Source organism: Panthera uncia, chromosome C2 (genome assembly GCF_023721935.1).
Source record: "Panthera uncia isolate 11264 chromosome C2, Puncia_PCG_1.0, whole genome shotgun sequence".
NCBI lineage: Eukaryota > Metazoa > Chordata > Mammalia > Carnivora > Felidae > Panthera > Panthera uncia.
In genome coordinates this window covers 88,311,183-88,328,600 of record NC_064810.1, presented here as the reverse complement: position 1 = coordinate 88,328,600, position 17,418 = coordinate 88,311,183, and positions in this window count along the sequence as shown.

Below are 17,418 nucleotides of genomic sequence, written 5' to 3'. Positions count from 1 at the left end.
ATCTGTAATAAATCCAACTCCTTCATATTCATAAATTCCATAAACTACAAACCATACTCTAACTCTGGGCCACATAGTATAGCGAGTGGTACTAGCACCAGATATGTTCCGATGTTTGCTTCCAGGCAGGAGGTTTCAAGAAAAGGGAGATAGGTGCGCCTGGGTGACTCAGTCGGTTAAGTGTCTGACTCCTGCTTTTGGCTCAGGTCATGATCTCACGGTTTGTGGGATGGTGCCCCAAGTCCCTGTGCCAGGCTGTGCACTGCTTGGGACTGTCTGTCTCTCTCTCTCTCTCTGTTCCTCCTCCATTCCCACACACTCCCAAAAATAAATAAACTTAGGGGTGCCTGGGTGGCTCAGTCTTTGGGCCTCTGACTTTGGTTCAGGTCATGATCTCATAGTTCATGGACTTGAGCCTGCGTCAGGCTCTGTGCTGACAGCTCAGAGCCTGGAGCCTGCTTTTGATGCTGTGTCTCCCTCTCTCTCTCTCTCTGCCCTTGCCCTGCTCGTGCTCTCTCAAAAAAATAAACATTAAAAACTTTTTCAGATAAATAAATAAACTCGATAAAAAAGAAAAGGGAGATATATTCTCATTTACTCTTACATTTTTGACTTGAATTTCATCAGATCACTATCACTAAATTTTTCTAAAATAGGATAAGCATTTCCTCAAAGACTTCCACAGCTCTCAAGTACAAGCTAGATTAGCTTTGTGGGTTTACTATTCTTCAAAAGTCTGAAAATTATTTTAGGACTCAAAAAACTAGTTGGTACTGTCAAATCCATACGAGGGCCATGTCTATCTCAGGTGAAGTTACCCTCACCGTAATATGTAAATGGATTTCATGATTTCCTTTAGGTATATGTTTAATATCAATGCCTTAACCTCTAGTTATTGTGTGGGAGGGGGGTGAGATTTCATATACTACCAAATAACTTCAGAATTGTTTCTACATTCCTCACACAGAATAGCATAAAGTGTGGAAGTCTAGGCTGACTATCAGCATTACAGCTACTCTCTCACTGAGAAATAATCATTACCTTGTATCGTCTAAACACACTACCTGCCTTCTCCCTATCCTGCCCTTCTGCATAGTCTCTTCTCAATCTATTTCATTCTAGCACCAGAATATCAGGAAGAGCTTGACATTATCTAAACAACTGATTTCCCTTGACCATAACACTATGATCATGTTTCCACTTTGGTAAGGAGTCGTAGAAGACTCAGACCTAAACTTGTGAGCCTCTTCTAGAAAAGTGTTTGGAAACTTGTGGCCTGTATTTTTTTTCTCTAAACTAACCTTATGTGAATCTCCATCATTTTCCCCATATTATTTTCCTTCCCCTTTTTAAACTATTTATCTTATAGTTTTATGTATCTATATGCTCCTAAATCTCTACTGGGCTAGAGGCTAATGTATTATGTAGGTTGCACTCAGCTGAAGGTTACAAAGAATCTGCTACTTCTTTATCCAAATTGGACTTTTCTTTTTGATATAAAACAACTCCAGATGTACATAATACTAGTCTAGAATTTTGGATCCATGGCTTCCTTATGAACCCAGGGTCTTTCTACTTTGTCTGTGCCTTCTATCTCATACAGGCAAGGTGGCTGCCACTCCACGAAGGCAAAGAGCAGAAGAACAAAAGGTACATATTGGCTAAATACATCTTTATATTTTTAATTAGCTCATCCACAATGCTTATGTTTTCATTTTATTTGTTAGAATTGGCCTGCAAGATGGTGTGTTGTAAGACATGATTGTGAATTTTCCTTTCTGGACAACTTGAGACAATGAAAGAATTTATTATTTGGTTAGTTTTAGAAGTTGGGGAAAATGGATATTGGGTAGGCAATTAAAAGTGTCTGCTATCATATATATATCAAATAAAAAATTATAGAAATATACATTTGCATATGTGCAGATAGACTCATGTGCATATACATATATATACATATATATGCAATTTTTTTTTTTACTTTTCTTTTTTTTCCTTTATGATAGACTCACACCTAGGATCATAAAAATACTTCTCTCTCTGCCCCAAATAAAACCTAGCAACTCTTAAATATCTGTATGTACTATTCAGATTGCATTCATGGGAGAATAAACTAATCAAAACAAAGTCTGTCTCATTTTAACCAAGCCAACTTTTATTTGGTGTTATTACATGTAAAACATTCTGCTAGTAATGATCAGGAATTAAGATATTCAGGTTCATGCCTTTTATAGAAGCTTATAATTTACAGATGGGATAAGACTCAAAGTATTTGTTCCATTTGTGATCTTCATAGAAGTCTCACTTCTAAAACAGTGATTTCTAAATTTAGTTTTATCTATTATCTAAAGGAATGCTTAAAAAAGCAAAAGGCTGCTATCATTCCCAGAGAATTTCCAATGACTGTCCTAAAAGTGATATAAATATTTTCTTTTATGAAAAATGAGGGCCTGAAATACAGAAAATTATTATTTTCCACCTACCTTGCCCCCCTTTCACTTATGCCTTTCCTCTTCACTGAGTGAACTGAGTTATGTAAACACATCATTACTACACATAAGTCAGTTAGCATCACTTTGCAAATACGCGTTCCCTAAAGGAAGTGACTAGGAAGGGATCTTGTGAGCATTCCTGTTATTGTCACACACATTACAGCTTGTCAGTTCTCTACCATTTTTATAATAGACCTATTCTTATTTTCCCTCAATTGCATTCCATCAACTACTCATTTTTATGTTCGTATTATAATCATTTTTATAGCCATTTCAAATTGATTTTCTAATGGTGTAAGCAGCAATATGGAGAAAAAGTAAAAATGACCCCCCCCAAAAAAAATTATGGAGCATGAAAGAGAGACTTGCTTTAATCACTTCTGCAACCACTAGAAGTGCTTATTGCTAGTAATATTCCGATTCTGACTTCCAAGTACAGAGAACCTCATGTTTTGTGTCAAGTAATAATGAGTTTATTATACTGGCATACTTTTAAGAAAGGCTACTGAATTTGCAAATGGGCCAGAGCAGGTGAATTCTTTAAGCGTGGCCATGAACATGGCTCCAGGTATCCTATAACATGAGTAACTCTGATTTCTATCTGAAGTATGAAGACACTGTGAACATTGTATGCGTGTCAACAGGGTGGACAAAAGAGAAATCAGAAACAGCACATAATCACTGTAGTTTCATATATAACAGATAAAACAAGTACACCTCTCTGACTTCTATTCCATATTCTTTCCTTTTGGCAAAATTCTCTAAATCTACCTCACTTTCAATTTTAGAGAGGAGTCCATTATCTCAGATTGAGCATTATCTCTTTAATTTGCATTAGCAAGCATTGAATTAACAGAAGTAAAAACTAACATTCTAAATACTAAACTTATTCCACTATAAGATGATCCATCAAAATAAACATTAAAAAATCATTTTGAATCAACAATTTTAACATTAATCAAGCACTAGCACACTCAAATTAGAATATATGAATATTAAATTATCTTTAAGAGGGAAAATGTATACAGTATTAAATATTATATTCTTCTTTTGACTCTAAGATTGTCTTCGAATATAAATTTCAAAATAGTTAACTTGAACACCAAGAACTTTTTACCTCATTGTCTTGGGCTCACTACATTTAATTTTAGTTCTTTGAAAATGTGATGGTGTGCTAACAAGACCTTCCATTACCTGACTGTTTTAATTCACTGTTTTGACTTCCATAATCACTTTGTTTCTACATTTAACAAGTGACTATACTGTTATAGCTGTAGTATTAGCAATAACATTCAATTAACACTCACACTGTGAGCTAAAATTATACTTCACTAACACCTAACTTCTACCTTCTGCTCTCTTGCTAAATGGTCGCTAATCTCTTCTTTGCACTTAATATTGCTGAATTGAAAGAAATCTGTAAAAAGAAGTGTGGAATATTTTGGGGAGAATCATAGTTTGTAAGGTAAATTAATGTGTCAAGTAAAATGTATTCATTGATCATCAGTAGCAGTGTTGCATTATCCAAAACAAGCCAGTGGAAGATGAGAGAAGCATACATTGAGTTTTCTTACTCGCAAGAAACTCAACTAATAAACTAGACATTGTAAACACATAGGAAAGGAAAGGAAAGGAAAGGAAAACAAGAAAATAAGATTTGTATAATTATTGTGTGTATATTTTTCTTGAAATTTCAATATTTTTACATTTGACTTTAGATGGATTATCTATTTTGAGTTTATATTTTATCCTGAAATATTCAGTACAATCCACTATTGAAATAATCTGCGCCTGGAGTTTTACTTTTGGAAGATTTTTAATGATGAATTCCATTTATTTAATAGATATGACATTAATTATGTTATATATTTATTTATAAGTATGTTTTATTAACTTGTGTCTTTCAAGGAATTAGTCCATTTCTTCTAAGTTGAATTTGAGGCCGTAGTGTTTTTCATTGTATTTCCTTATGATCTTTTTAAATGTCTATGAAGTCTTCAGTGGTGTCCCCTCATTCATTTCAGTTACTGATAAATTGTATCTGTTCTTTTCTTGGTCAATCTGCTGAAATGTTTACCAATTTTGTTAATCTTTTCAGAGAACCAGGTTTGGGTTGGATTGCCTCCCCCGCTTCTGTTTTTTGTTTTTTTAATTTTTTTAATGTTTTTGTTTATTTTTGAGTGAGAGAGAGGAGAGAGAGAGAGAGAGAGAGAGAGAGAGAGAGAGAGAGAAAGTGGAGGAGAGGCAGAGAGAGGGAGACATAGAACCCGAAGCCGTCTACAGACTCTGAGCCGTCAGCATAGAGCCTGACACAGGGCTGGAACTCATGAACTGTGAGATCATGACCTGAGCCAAAGTCGGAAGCTTAACCGACTGAGCCACACAGCCACCCCTTTCTGTTCATTTTTGTTTTTACTTTGAATTTTATTGATTTCTCCTCTTGCTTGTCTTGTACTAATCCTCCTGACTATTTGGGCTTCAGTTACATTCTGTTTGGTTGATTTGTTCTTAATGTCAAAGCTCAGAATCCAGTTTTAATTTCTTTTTCTTTTGTAATATAGATTTGCATCTATATACTTCTTCCAACTACTTTAGCTGGATTCTACAAATTTCAGTATGTTGAAAATTTCAATATATTTTTAAACAGTTTTCCCTTGACCAATTATTTACAAGTGTATTTTCAAATATTTGTAAAATTTCTAAATACTTTTCTGGTAATGTTTTCTAGTTTAATTCTGTTATGATCTAAGAACATGCTTAAAATGATTTATATTCTTTCAAATTGGCCAAGGTTTGGGGCACCTGGGTGGCTCAGTCAGTTGGGTGTCCGACTTCAGCTCAGGTCATGATTTCACAGTTTGTGGGTTTGCACCCTGCATCGGGCTCTGTGCTGACAGCTCGGGGCCTGGAGTCTGCTTCAGATTCTGGCTCCCTCTCTCTTCTCCCCGACTCATGCTCTGTCTCTCAAAAGAGAATAAATGTTAAAAAAATTTTTAATTGGTCAAGTTTTGTTTTTTAGCCCAGTATATGATCTATTTTGTTGAATGCCCTGCATGTACTGTAAAACAATGTGTATTCTACTTTTGTTGGGTAGACTGGTCTAAAAATCTTGACTAGTTCAATTTGGTTGATGGTATTGTTTAAGTTTTCTCTTTTTTTAATGATATTCTATCTAATATTTCTATCAATTATCAGAATGGTTGTCTTGAAGTCTCCAGTATAATGATATATTTATCTCTCTATTTTGTTCTTATCTGTTTTGATTCATATTTTTGTGATGTCTTTTTGGAAAATTGACCACTTTATCATTATGAAATGATTCTATTTTTCCTAGTAATATTCTTCATTCTGAGATATTCTCCTATTTTAACAAAGGTCATCCAGCTTACTTTTCATTAGTTTTAGTATGGTGTATCTTCTTTTATTTAAGATATTTTTGTGAATTACAGTTGTAAATAATCAGTTTTGATATTAGTTCTTGTTTTTTTTTCAGAGTGTAAACCTGTGTATATAATTCTCTTTGCCTATCTTTTATTGTAATCACGTTCTCTTTTGTTTTCTCCTTTATATTCTTTTTCCCTTAGCATTAAAATTCTTCAAATATATTAACATTCTTTTACTTCCTAAGTGACATTACTTAAGTATAATTCCAATAATATTAATTGCATCCACTTTAAGCATAAAGTTTCTAAGGTACTGACAAATATATACCTCCATGTAACCATAGCCAGTCAAGAAATAAACATTTCTATCACGATAAAATGTCTCCTCATGCCAATTTATAGCCAATAACCCCACTCCCACTCCTGCCCCCAGGCAATAATTGACCTGTTTTCTGTCGCCACACATTAGATTTGCCTGCTCAGGGATTTTGTATAAGTGGAATTATACAAAATGTTCTATTTTGTGCGCCTGGCTCTTTTTACTAAGCAAAATGATTTTGAGAATCATCCATGTTGCAGTACATATCAGTAATTGGCTTTTAGGCTAGGTAATATTTGATTGCATTAAATACGGTACAATTTCTTTATATGCTAATTTTTCGATGAACATTTAGCTTTGTTTCCAGTTTTGGATTTTGAGACTAAAGATGCCATAGGCATTTATACACAAATATTTGTGGGATACATGTTTTTGTTTCTGTTTAAACAATTAGAATAGAATTGGTGGCTTTGTTCTAAGTATGTGTAACAACATTCCCGGGGTGTTTTCCAAAGATTTTTACCATTTTACATCCCCTTCCATAATATAAGGCAGTTAGTTCTAAATGTTCCACAACCTTATCAACACATATGTCATCAGGCTTTCAATTTGAAACATTCTGATATGTTTTGATAACTATTTTAATTTGTACTTTTCTGATGAAAAATTATGCTGAACATATTTTATGTGTTTTCACTTCCTTCTTAGGTGTGGAAAGTGTGAGTTGCAATAATTTTGTCCTTTATTTTGGAGAGGTTTTCCTGACATGCCTCTAGACACTAGATTCCTAAAAACTTCAGGCCCTTGAAACATTATAGGTTTTATCTCTAACTTCTGGAGCATATGTGTTATATCAAGGCCTTTAATATACTTGCCACATCTTGCTCATCTGGTTTAATTAACTTGATGTCATCAAAATAGTGGACCAACCTTATCTTGTGTGAAACATCCAGACGGTCCAGCCCCCTTCTGAGTTTATTAAGGAAAAACAATTAGCATGGCCTTACAGCATGATGTCAAATGTATTTTCTTGTTTGTCCCACATAAATGTGAACTGCTTTTGATCAAATCTCTTGAAAGGGGTGAAAAAATTTTTGACCTTGCCATGGCTACATGCCTGAGGCTGAGTTAATCTGTTCTCGCAAAGATACTATATTTGGCACAGCAGCTACAACTGAGGCTACTACTTGTTTGAGTTTGTGGTAGTCAACTGTTAATCTGCCAGGATCTATCTTCTTTTGTAGGTGTTAGATTATGAATTAAATGGGAATATGATGGGGACTAGCCTCTTGTATTCTTTAGATAATTAAAGATGTAAATAATCTCTGGTATTTCCTCCAGAGATGATATAGCTTTGTACCTTGGCCAGGGGGAGGGACGGTTTCAGGTGCTTCCTCTTGGTTTACCACACTATAACAGCTCTTAAAGATTAACAAACCATTGAGGGGTTCTGTCACCTACCAAGTTTATTCATTGAATTATACATTTGAAGACCAGGAAAATGACCACCATGTGAGTTCACAGACCCAGTGCCTTTACTGAGAGTCAGGCCAGGGTCAAGACTCCAATTATTACTTACACACCATTCACCCCCCACTCTAATGGTGGTAGGAGAGGGTCATACAGATGCTTCAAGTCCAGGTATTATCTTAGTTCTTGTGTACCCCAGTTCTTGACTCCTATTGTATAATTATCTGTGTAAATGGTCATAAATCCTGTTGCAGAAGGCCTAGAAGAATTATTACTATATACCTTGTTGTGGTATTGTAGAGCCATTTCTCAGTGAGACTCTGCCTTTTCTTCAAACAGTGGTTTCTGAGTCACAGAGCCATATCAGGTTAAGAAACTGAGAACTGTCTTATGAATTTCTATTGGAATGGCTGCCTGCAGAATCCTGATCATCCAATACCCTTCCTGATTATCTATCTATTTTGTTCTTAAGAGTGGCATGTCCTGGGGCGCCTGGGTGGCTTGGTCGGTTAAGCGTCCGACTTCGGCTCAGGTCATGATCTCACGGACCGTGAGTTCGAGCCCTGCATCGGGCTCTGTGCTGACAGCTCAGAGCCTGGAGCCTGTTTCAGATTCTGTGTCTCCCTCTCTCTCTGCTCCTCCCCTGTTCATGCTCTGTCTCTCTCTGTCTCAAAAATAAACGTTAAAAAAAATTAAAAAAAATAAAAAAAAAGAATGGCATGTCCTATTTTAATCATATCCATATCCATACATTCTTCAAATAAGCTACCCCCTCTCTTCTTCCTCACTTAATGTTATTTTGTTCCCCATTATACTAACTGTATCCCAAGGAGAGAGAACAGAAAGCTACAAGTAGTTTGGGGCCAAGAGACCTTGTAGCTCTCATATATGTATATGTTTATAGGAGAAAACAAACAATTATACTATTTAAGCAACTATATTTTGGGTCTCTGTTACTCAGCTAATCCTATTTCTAACTATTACAGTCACTTGTGATTGTATTCCAGAATTTTTTAGTTATGAAGCATTATGTTTCTGAGGAATATTGTATCCTATGGAATTCCTGGGACAAAGGTAGTAGGATGGATCGTGAGAGGAAACTAATGTTGAGAATTCAAGTATCAAAAGAATGCAGATATTTAGGTTCTAGATATTTGAAAAGGGTTATTATATTTGGTAGAGAAAGGGGATAGAATCACCACATGAAGGCAAGATATGGAATTCAGGTATGTCCATAACTGTATCTTTTCTGAATAGTTTACACTTCCTTTTTCCCTCTAGGAACAGACAACATTTTTATTTTCCTTTACAGCATAATTCCCTTTAGATGTTACAAAAAAAATCCTGCTTTGTTTTCAGGGACTAAAGGACATAGAAGTGGTCTTTCTAAACATCACTGTTCTGCTGAGAAAAGCTTGGCAATTCAAGGTGGTACATCTTGACATTTAAAACAACAACCTTCAATTGGTAAGCAGAGATCCCATATGTTAGAGCAATATAGAGATTAGTTGAGATACGGATATATTTAAAAACAGACTCTTTGGGACACCTAGGGGGCTCAGTAGGTTAAGTGTCCAACTTCAGATCAGGTCATGATCTCACAGTTCACGAGTTCGAGCCCCATGTAGGGCTCTGTGCTGACAGCTCAGAGCCTAGAGCCTACTTCAGATTCTGTGTCTCCCTCACTCTCTGCCCTTCCCCCACTTGCTCATGTGCACTCTCGCTCTCCCAAAAATAAATAAACATTAAAAAAATTTTTTTAATTAAAAAATAAAAACAGGCTTTTTGTCCAAATATACTAGCAGTGACCCTTAATTCATGCTGAACATCAGAATCACCCGGGCTTGGTGGGGGGGGGGGGGGGGGGGGGGGGGGGGGGTATAAAAAAAAACTGATATCAAAGCTCCATTGCAGGCCAATTAAGTCAGAATGTTTAGGGGTGGAGACAAGGTCTAGGGCTTTTTGTTTTGTTTTTAAATACCCAAGGAGTTTAAAATTATAAGTATATAATTACATACTGATTATAATCTGCAGTATTTAAGGAAGCTAACGCTTAATGGGTGTTTTGGAAGTATCACATGGGCAGTTATTTAAGTTCTATGGTCTAAGCAAAATAACCACAACTTTTGAAAATATATCCCTTGAAACAGCTCAGCTATTTGACTACCATATTTAATATAAACTTTGTAATCATTTTATTTATCTAAAGAATAAAATATTTTTTATCTAAAAATGCCCCTAAGTTTTTTCCATGTAAATAATAAAATATAAGAATAGTAAACATGAAAATAACCAAGAACATAAAAGGAATTAAAGTTGTGATCATTTGAAATTGTCTCTAAATATTATTTTAGGCCTTAACCTGCAGCAACCAGAGTCAGCCTCGGCAGATTTTGTGATAGAATATCTCATTTCAAACACAAATGGTCTACTCATTCAGTTTGGAATGGGTTATGTTTTTACTCCCAATGTCATTTTTGCTTTGGCTAGTCTCATTTCAATGTCTGGCTTGAAGACAAAGTCTTTTGTTGTTTGGTTTTCTTCCATCAGCTCGCACTTAAGACAATTACAGCACAGCTGGGCAAACGCTGGCTTGCAAGTGCCTTTCTGTTTCAAAACTCCATTGTGAAGAAGCAGCCCAGAGAATCAACAGTAAAATTAATTACAATTGAAGAGAGCAATCTACATTGTATTCAAGCACTATTTTCAAACCTTGACATAAATAAGACATTCATGGTTAATTGTTTATTATTATTAGGTATATTTGAACATTTTTCCTAGAATAGAACTCTGGACCTGTTATTCTAAGCTAAATCCCTTCAGTCCTGGGTCTAATTAAATCTTGGATCAAGGAGAATTAAATGTCAACAAAATCACAGTAGAAATGGTGTGCCTGTGTGGTGTGTGTGTGTGTAAGTGGGTGTATGTGTGTTTAATCATATTGATTGCATGGGCCTTCTGGTTGGTGTTACAGATGATTGTTGCAAGTGAGAAATTTGGTAATACCTTTGCCAGTGCATGTAAAGAAATAGTATTCACAGAGGCAAGAAAGTACTTGGTAGTGGGATATGATGCAAGCTCCTTTTATTGGTGATGTGAAGTCTAGAACTGATCATTCCTGCTATGTAATGAATTGGACTCCACAGTGAATAGCAGGGCCACATAGGTATTGATAATATATGCTAAGTACAGGCTGCTTCTTAATTCATGACAAGGACTTCTGACTTATGGCTTCCAAAGCACTGACTAGAAGTACGCATAACGTCACCACCATCTGCAGTGTGGAAGTGAGTGCTAGGTAGGTAAGCAGGTGGGACAAAAGTAACAGAGAAAGATGAGAGTAAAGGACTTCCTGTGACTTATTCACAGAGGACTATTCTTATGATATAGTTGGTTTTTGGTATATTACTGAATAGGGTTGTTTTGCAAAGTAAGACTCTTCAAAACAAACGTGAGGGTGGTGAATGGTGAATTTTTGACCTGCTTTGGAGAGAAAGAACTAGGAATGTTAAGGTCATCTAAGATGCTGTTTATTTTTTTACATTTATTTATTTTGAGAAAGAGACCAATCTCAATCAGGGCAGGGGAGAGAGAGAGGGAGACAGAATCCTAAGCAGGCTGTGCTGTCATTGCCGACACGGGACTCCATCTCATGAACTATGAGATGGTGACCTGAACGGAAATCAAGAGTCAGAGGCTCAATCCACTAAACCACTGAGATGCTGTTTAAATTCTGATTTCAACTTTTATGTGTAGCTGGAGGTCAGCTGTCTTTCAGGAACAATGAGTCAAGGGACAAAAATGCACCCATGTCTGTTAATATCTTACTCTATGGATATGTGTGAAACTTGTCAGTAATATGGATAACTTAAAACATTTGTTTTAAAATCATTTTCTACTGGTTCATCTTAAAATGTCTCCAACAGGCAACTTCTGAATAGGGTAATAAAAATAAAAACTGAAAAATTATATATATATATATATATATATATATATATATATAAATTCATAGTTAACTGGTGATACAGTAACAAAAAAATACAAGAAATTTCAAATATGATTTTATAACAAATTTGAAAATTTCATTAGCATGGAAGCCTTTCTGAAAATAAAAGTGAACTTAATTTATAAAAAAATAAAAAATATAATCAGGCAATAATTTCACTAAAAATACAGAAGTAGCTGGGCAGAGAACTCTCATGAGTTTGTATCACCACTTCTACTCACTTATGATCAACTGAGCCTGTAATCTCTAACTTCTGTCCTATTATTAAGAATGTGCTTTCCACACTACTCACTGTGGTACCCTCTACTTGTGCCCAACACAGGGTTATTTAACTCCTACTCTTTGCTTTAGCAATTTCCCCTCTTTCTGCTACAATATGAAATTTTTTCTTACCCATTATCTCTTGAAACTGCTTCAACTCAAGATTTACCCTCACTTTTCCATACACCCTTGTCAGCAAGCTCAACAAAGCCCTCCATGTTGCTAGATTCATCACTCAGTTCTCCACTCTTGTATGACTCAGCAGCATTTAACACAACCGGTCACTCTCTCACTTAAAACATGTTCTTTTGGCTTCAAGCCTATTTTTCTCTCTGACCACTATCCCTCAGTCTTTTTGTGGCTCATGTCTTTTTTCCCCTTGATTGCCAAATGTTTAAGGTTCTCAAGACTCAGTCCTTAGACCTCTTCTTTCATCTGAAATCTAACATATCCAAAACTCAGTTCCTGATATTCTCCCCAAACCTACTACACAGTCTTCTCCATCTCACTGAATTCCTACTCTCTTTTCTTAGAGACCTTGTGGTCATCCTTGAATCCTTTTCTTCTCTTACCTTGCATTTAATCTGTTGCCCCTACCTTCAAACTGTGCCTGAAATGCAATCATATGTTATCACTCTATTGCTAGCATTCCTGGTCTAAGCTATAATCTCTTTGAATTTAAGTTTTCAGTAGTTTATCTTGCTTCCACTCTTGTCTACCTACCATGCAATGTCTCAGAGAGGTCAATATCATCTTGTTAAACTAAAGTGGCTAAAGTGAAGTCACTTCACTTTTCTGCTCAAAACTCCCAATGTTAACTCATCTCTCTCAGAGTAAAATATAATATCATTCCTATGACCTCAGACTTCTAAATGAATAATACTCCCCATTATTTGACTTTACCCCCTTCTATTACATCTGAGTACCTCTAATTAGAATGATCTCTGATTAGAATGATCTTCTCAGGATATTCTGATGCACATTTCCTCAACCTCATTAGGGCTTTACTCAAATGTTATCTTTAAGGAAGCTTTCCCTAGCTTTCCTGCCTAAAATTAGAATCTCCTGTCACTTTTTAACTTAGTATCCTCCATTTTATTTTTATTTTTAGCAGCTACCACTACATAACACATATTTTCTTGCTGTTCTTATCTATTGTCTATTTATTTCAGCTCCATGAAGGTAAGGATTTTTATATACTGAATACAACGGTGCCCAGACAACCAGTACATATATTTTTAAATAAGTGTCCATGCAGTGCTTTGAAAAATTTATCACCAACCCTAATCCATTGCAAAAGTCATTGGGCATACACCATATTATAGATGAGTTCTATCAAGTAAATTTAATCATGAAAAGATTGAAGCTACCATAATTAATGTCATCAATTAGTCTTTATACCAAAATCTGCTCGGCACAGAAAATAAAAGTACAAACTAAACTCATATATGAATATAAATTAAATACTTCTATGGTAGGCAGAATAATGGCTCCCACTAAAGGTTTCCACATCCTGATCCCCAGAATCTGTGACAATATTATCTCACATGGGAAAAGGAATTTTACAGATGTCATTAAGGGTCTTGAAATGGGGAGATCATTACACATTTTCCAGGTTGGCCCAATCTAATAGCATGGGTACTTAAAAGTGGAAACCTTTCCAAAAAATGCAGGCTTTTCCAACTCACAATCATAAAGATGAAATGTTGCTGGATTTGAAGGTAGAGGAAGGTACCATAATCACTTGTAATAGCTATGTATCAGCTATATGGGTTTTAAAGTCTTTGGTCAAATAACTGTGGTTAATTTATTGCCTTCTAAGGAAATGCATGCATGTACATACATATAGTAAATAGTTGGCATACATAAAGGCTATATTCCTTATTAAAGCCCCAAATCTATGAAGACTATTTAAAAATTACATTACTTCCTCCACAACATGAAGCTTAAGTGAAAATATCAACTGATCCTTTTAGTCAATTAAGTATTCTATAAATATAGAACAAAATTCATTTAGAAATCTCATACAATTATCCAATTCTTCTTTTCAAGTTTCAATAGCTTTTTTTTTTCACCAGACTCAAAAACTGTGTGTTGTTTGAATTGAAAGATAATTGTACAAATATCATTCCCTTTCCCTCTATTCCTCTCTCTTGTGTTTGCATACAAAAGTTATGGCATATTTGCCATCTCTACATCAGGGTAACAGCAAAGCTAATATTCTTTTTATTTTTCCAAAACTTCTCTTATCTAAATTAAAGCTATCCATTTTTTCCCCCTCAAGATTTCTTCACTTTTAAGCGCAGAAAAGGTGATTGGTTTTCTTTGGGGGTACAATTTCACATAAAACCACAAGATTTTATTGTTACATATATTACTGTATACAGAACAAGTAGAATAAAGTGAAGCCATGCTGAGCTGCAGATTCTAGACACTGAGCCAGGATTGCTCACCAACATTCATTCTCACAAGCCAGCCCTCAGTGGATCAGATTAAGATTGTCTCAGGACTTTGACAAGCTATCACATATCATGGAAGTTCAGCATGCATCTGCAGCATCTAATCAAAGCCTATTCAAAACATCTACTCTATAATAAGGAGGAACAGAACTAACAGGGATGACTGAAACACAAACACTCTACGTTCAATTTAATAATTGGTGGCCACTCTCTTTCCAGGCAAAGAGAAGAAAAGAAAGGTTCTACATAATATACCAACTTTGGAACCACCCTGACTCCTTTATTTTCATGCTTGTTCTCTAGTATCACAGTTTATATGATTTAAAAAAAAATTAATATTTATTTTTGAGATAGAGAGAGACAGAGTGTGAGCAGGGGAGGGACACAGAGAGAGAGGGAGACACAGAATCCAAAGCAGACTCCAGGCTCTGAGCTGTCAGCACAGTGCCCAACACGGGGTTTGAACTCATGAACTGTGAGATCATGACCTGAATTGAAGTTGGAAGCTTAACGGACTGCAGGCACCACACAGTCTATATGATTTAAATTGTTTTTTTTTTCTGTAATGGTAGTTTTCACATAGCTTTTCAGAGTTAGGTTTGCAAAATACATACAAGTTTAAAAAAGTGAATCAAACAGAATTAATTGCTGATGAAATTTCCAAGTTATTATTCAGAAAGGATCAGGGAAAACAACTCTTGATTAAAGTTCTTTTGTTTTCCTCAATATAGAAATATATTTCCTTCTTTATCCTGACCCATTTCTAAGTATAGCATTTTAAAATTTCCTGTCTCAACATTACCCTAATCAGCCCACTGAAAACTACTCTCATAGACCTCCCAGAGTGCATCTGATTGTCAAGGTGAAACCAGAATCAGATTCCTTATCTTTAATTAATAAATAAATTCCCTCCTTCTGAAGAGGAGGGTCAGAAGAATTCTTGACATCTAGTCTACCAATCATATATGTAAGAAAACAAGGAAGGCTGGTAGGTCAGCAGCTGAATTTTGCAAACAAAGCAAAGCTAAAATGCATTCCTTTCTTTTCTCATTAAGCAAACAAAAAAGACTGGATTAAATCAGTCTAGGATTACTGAATATAAATAAGAGAAGAAACACTAGGAAAATGAAGATGCACGTGTAATCTAGAGCACTAATTTAGATATTTTTTTCCTTAGTAACAGTTAAGAGAAATAAACTTTTGAAGATCTTTCTAATTGGAGCTGACTATAGAATTTTCCAGTTTCTTTTTTTCCTTTTCTGTTTTTTTCTAAAAGTTTTGGACTAGGTCATTATTGCTTCTAAAGCAAAGTTCAAATCTCTAAATGTAGGCATCCCATTAACTGAGGCTGTTTCATGCAAAAAAATAAATAAATAAATAAAAAGAGTTCAGACGTAGCTTATGAGTCATTTCCTTTTTTCATCGAACACTCCTCTAGATCCTGAAGCGAAAAGGACACCCTGTGTTAATTGCTAGCAGAGCTTCTCTCTGTTCCTGTCTTGGTCTTTTTTCTCAGCATGGCCTTCCCTTCACTCCTCTCTTTCTGTTCCTTACCTCTCCAAACAGTTACCTGATTGCAACCACACTTGATTTAAGAAAAACGGAAAAAAACGTTAAAACCTTCAGGTCTAATCCTGTACAGAAGACACAACTTAACAAGGAGAAAGATGAAAGGAAAGCAGAAAGGGCTAGAAAAAGAAAAGTAAAGCACAACACAGGAGCAGGCCGGGACTCTGACACAGAAAGGGAAGGCAATTCACATGAACTTTAAAAAAAAAACCTCATACTTTCAAAAATAAATTTTCCTTTGAAAAAAAATTCTATAAAAAAGTTTGTCTATTTCTTTTATCTTGTAGTTCTTCAGTGAATCTGAAATATTCCCTCAAGTAAGAGGTGAAAAAAAATGAACATTTCATCCCATATGAGGAGTTAAATTGAGAAATGTAATTCTTCATAGCAAACAATCCAAGCTACACTATGACTAAAATTATTTTCTTACTAAATCTCACTAGGAAGTCAGGAGTGCATTTGTTGTTTAATTGCACGTTTTAAGATTTTTAAACAATGTCAGACAGTAAAATTGTATATAGTATGTTGACTTTGGTGAAATTTTATATCATTAAACAATTTATTTAGATAAAGGCTTTTATATTTTCACAAAGGCAAAGCACTTGGAAACTGACATAAAGATACTGAAGTCAGTTTGTCTAATCAAAAGTAATTCTGTATGCAAGGTCATTTCTGATTTGGCCATTTGTTGTATTACTGTTTTCCATGCCCCGCCCCCCTGGCTTCCAGCACAACCTTCCATTCTCTTTCTACCAGGTTGACTTACTTGTCTTAGTGCTAATAGGATGATTTGATCCCTTCCATTGTTACTGTATTCCTTCATTATTCGTTCTCTCCTGAGTTACTGTGTTAGTATACTTTTATTATGCTCACATTCTCCTCTATCTAGCTGAACAGAATTAAGAGCGGGTGTCTGCTCAATAAATGATAGTTTGATGAGAAAGACATAAGAACTAAATTTACAATACAATAGAAATGGGAGTAAAATACCATCAGATCGGAAGAGCAAGAAACAAATTATTCCTCAGTTGCAGGTTCATGGGAATAAGGTAAGACTCAAAGGAAGCAATGTTTGGATGGGTCCTGAAGATGAGGAATGGTATATTACACACAGCCTGTAACACGGCTGAGACACGAACTAGGTACCAGTGAAAGAACATAGAACGCAACCTTCACAGACTTCATCATTTTGCTGTTTTTCTTTATGCTACCCCGGAAAACCTATGGACTATATACTTGTCTCCAAATGTGGAACCTTGTAATGTGGTTCAGATGCTCATACATTTCAAAAGCCATATAACTTTCAAATAGCTTAACCTAGTGACTCTCAGGAAAATATATGAAAAAAATGTTAAAAATTTATTTAACTCATGAATTCTATGAGAGTTTCAGTAAAATGGCAATATAACTGATTCAAGAAGAGTAGCTGAAAAGTTAGGCTATTTCTAGGATGATAGGG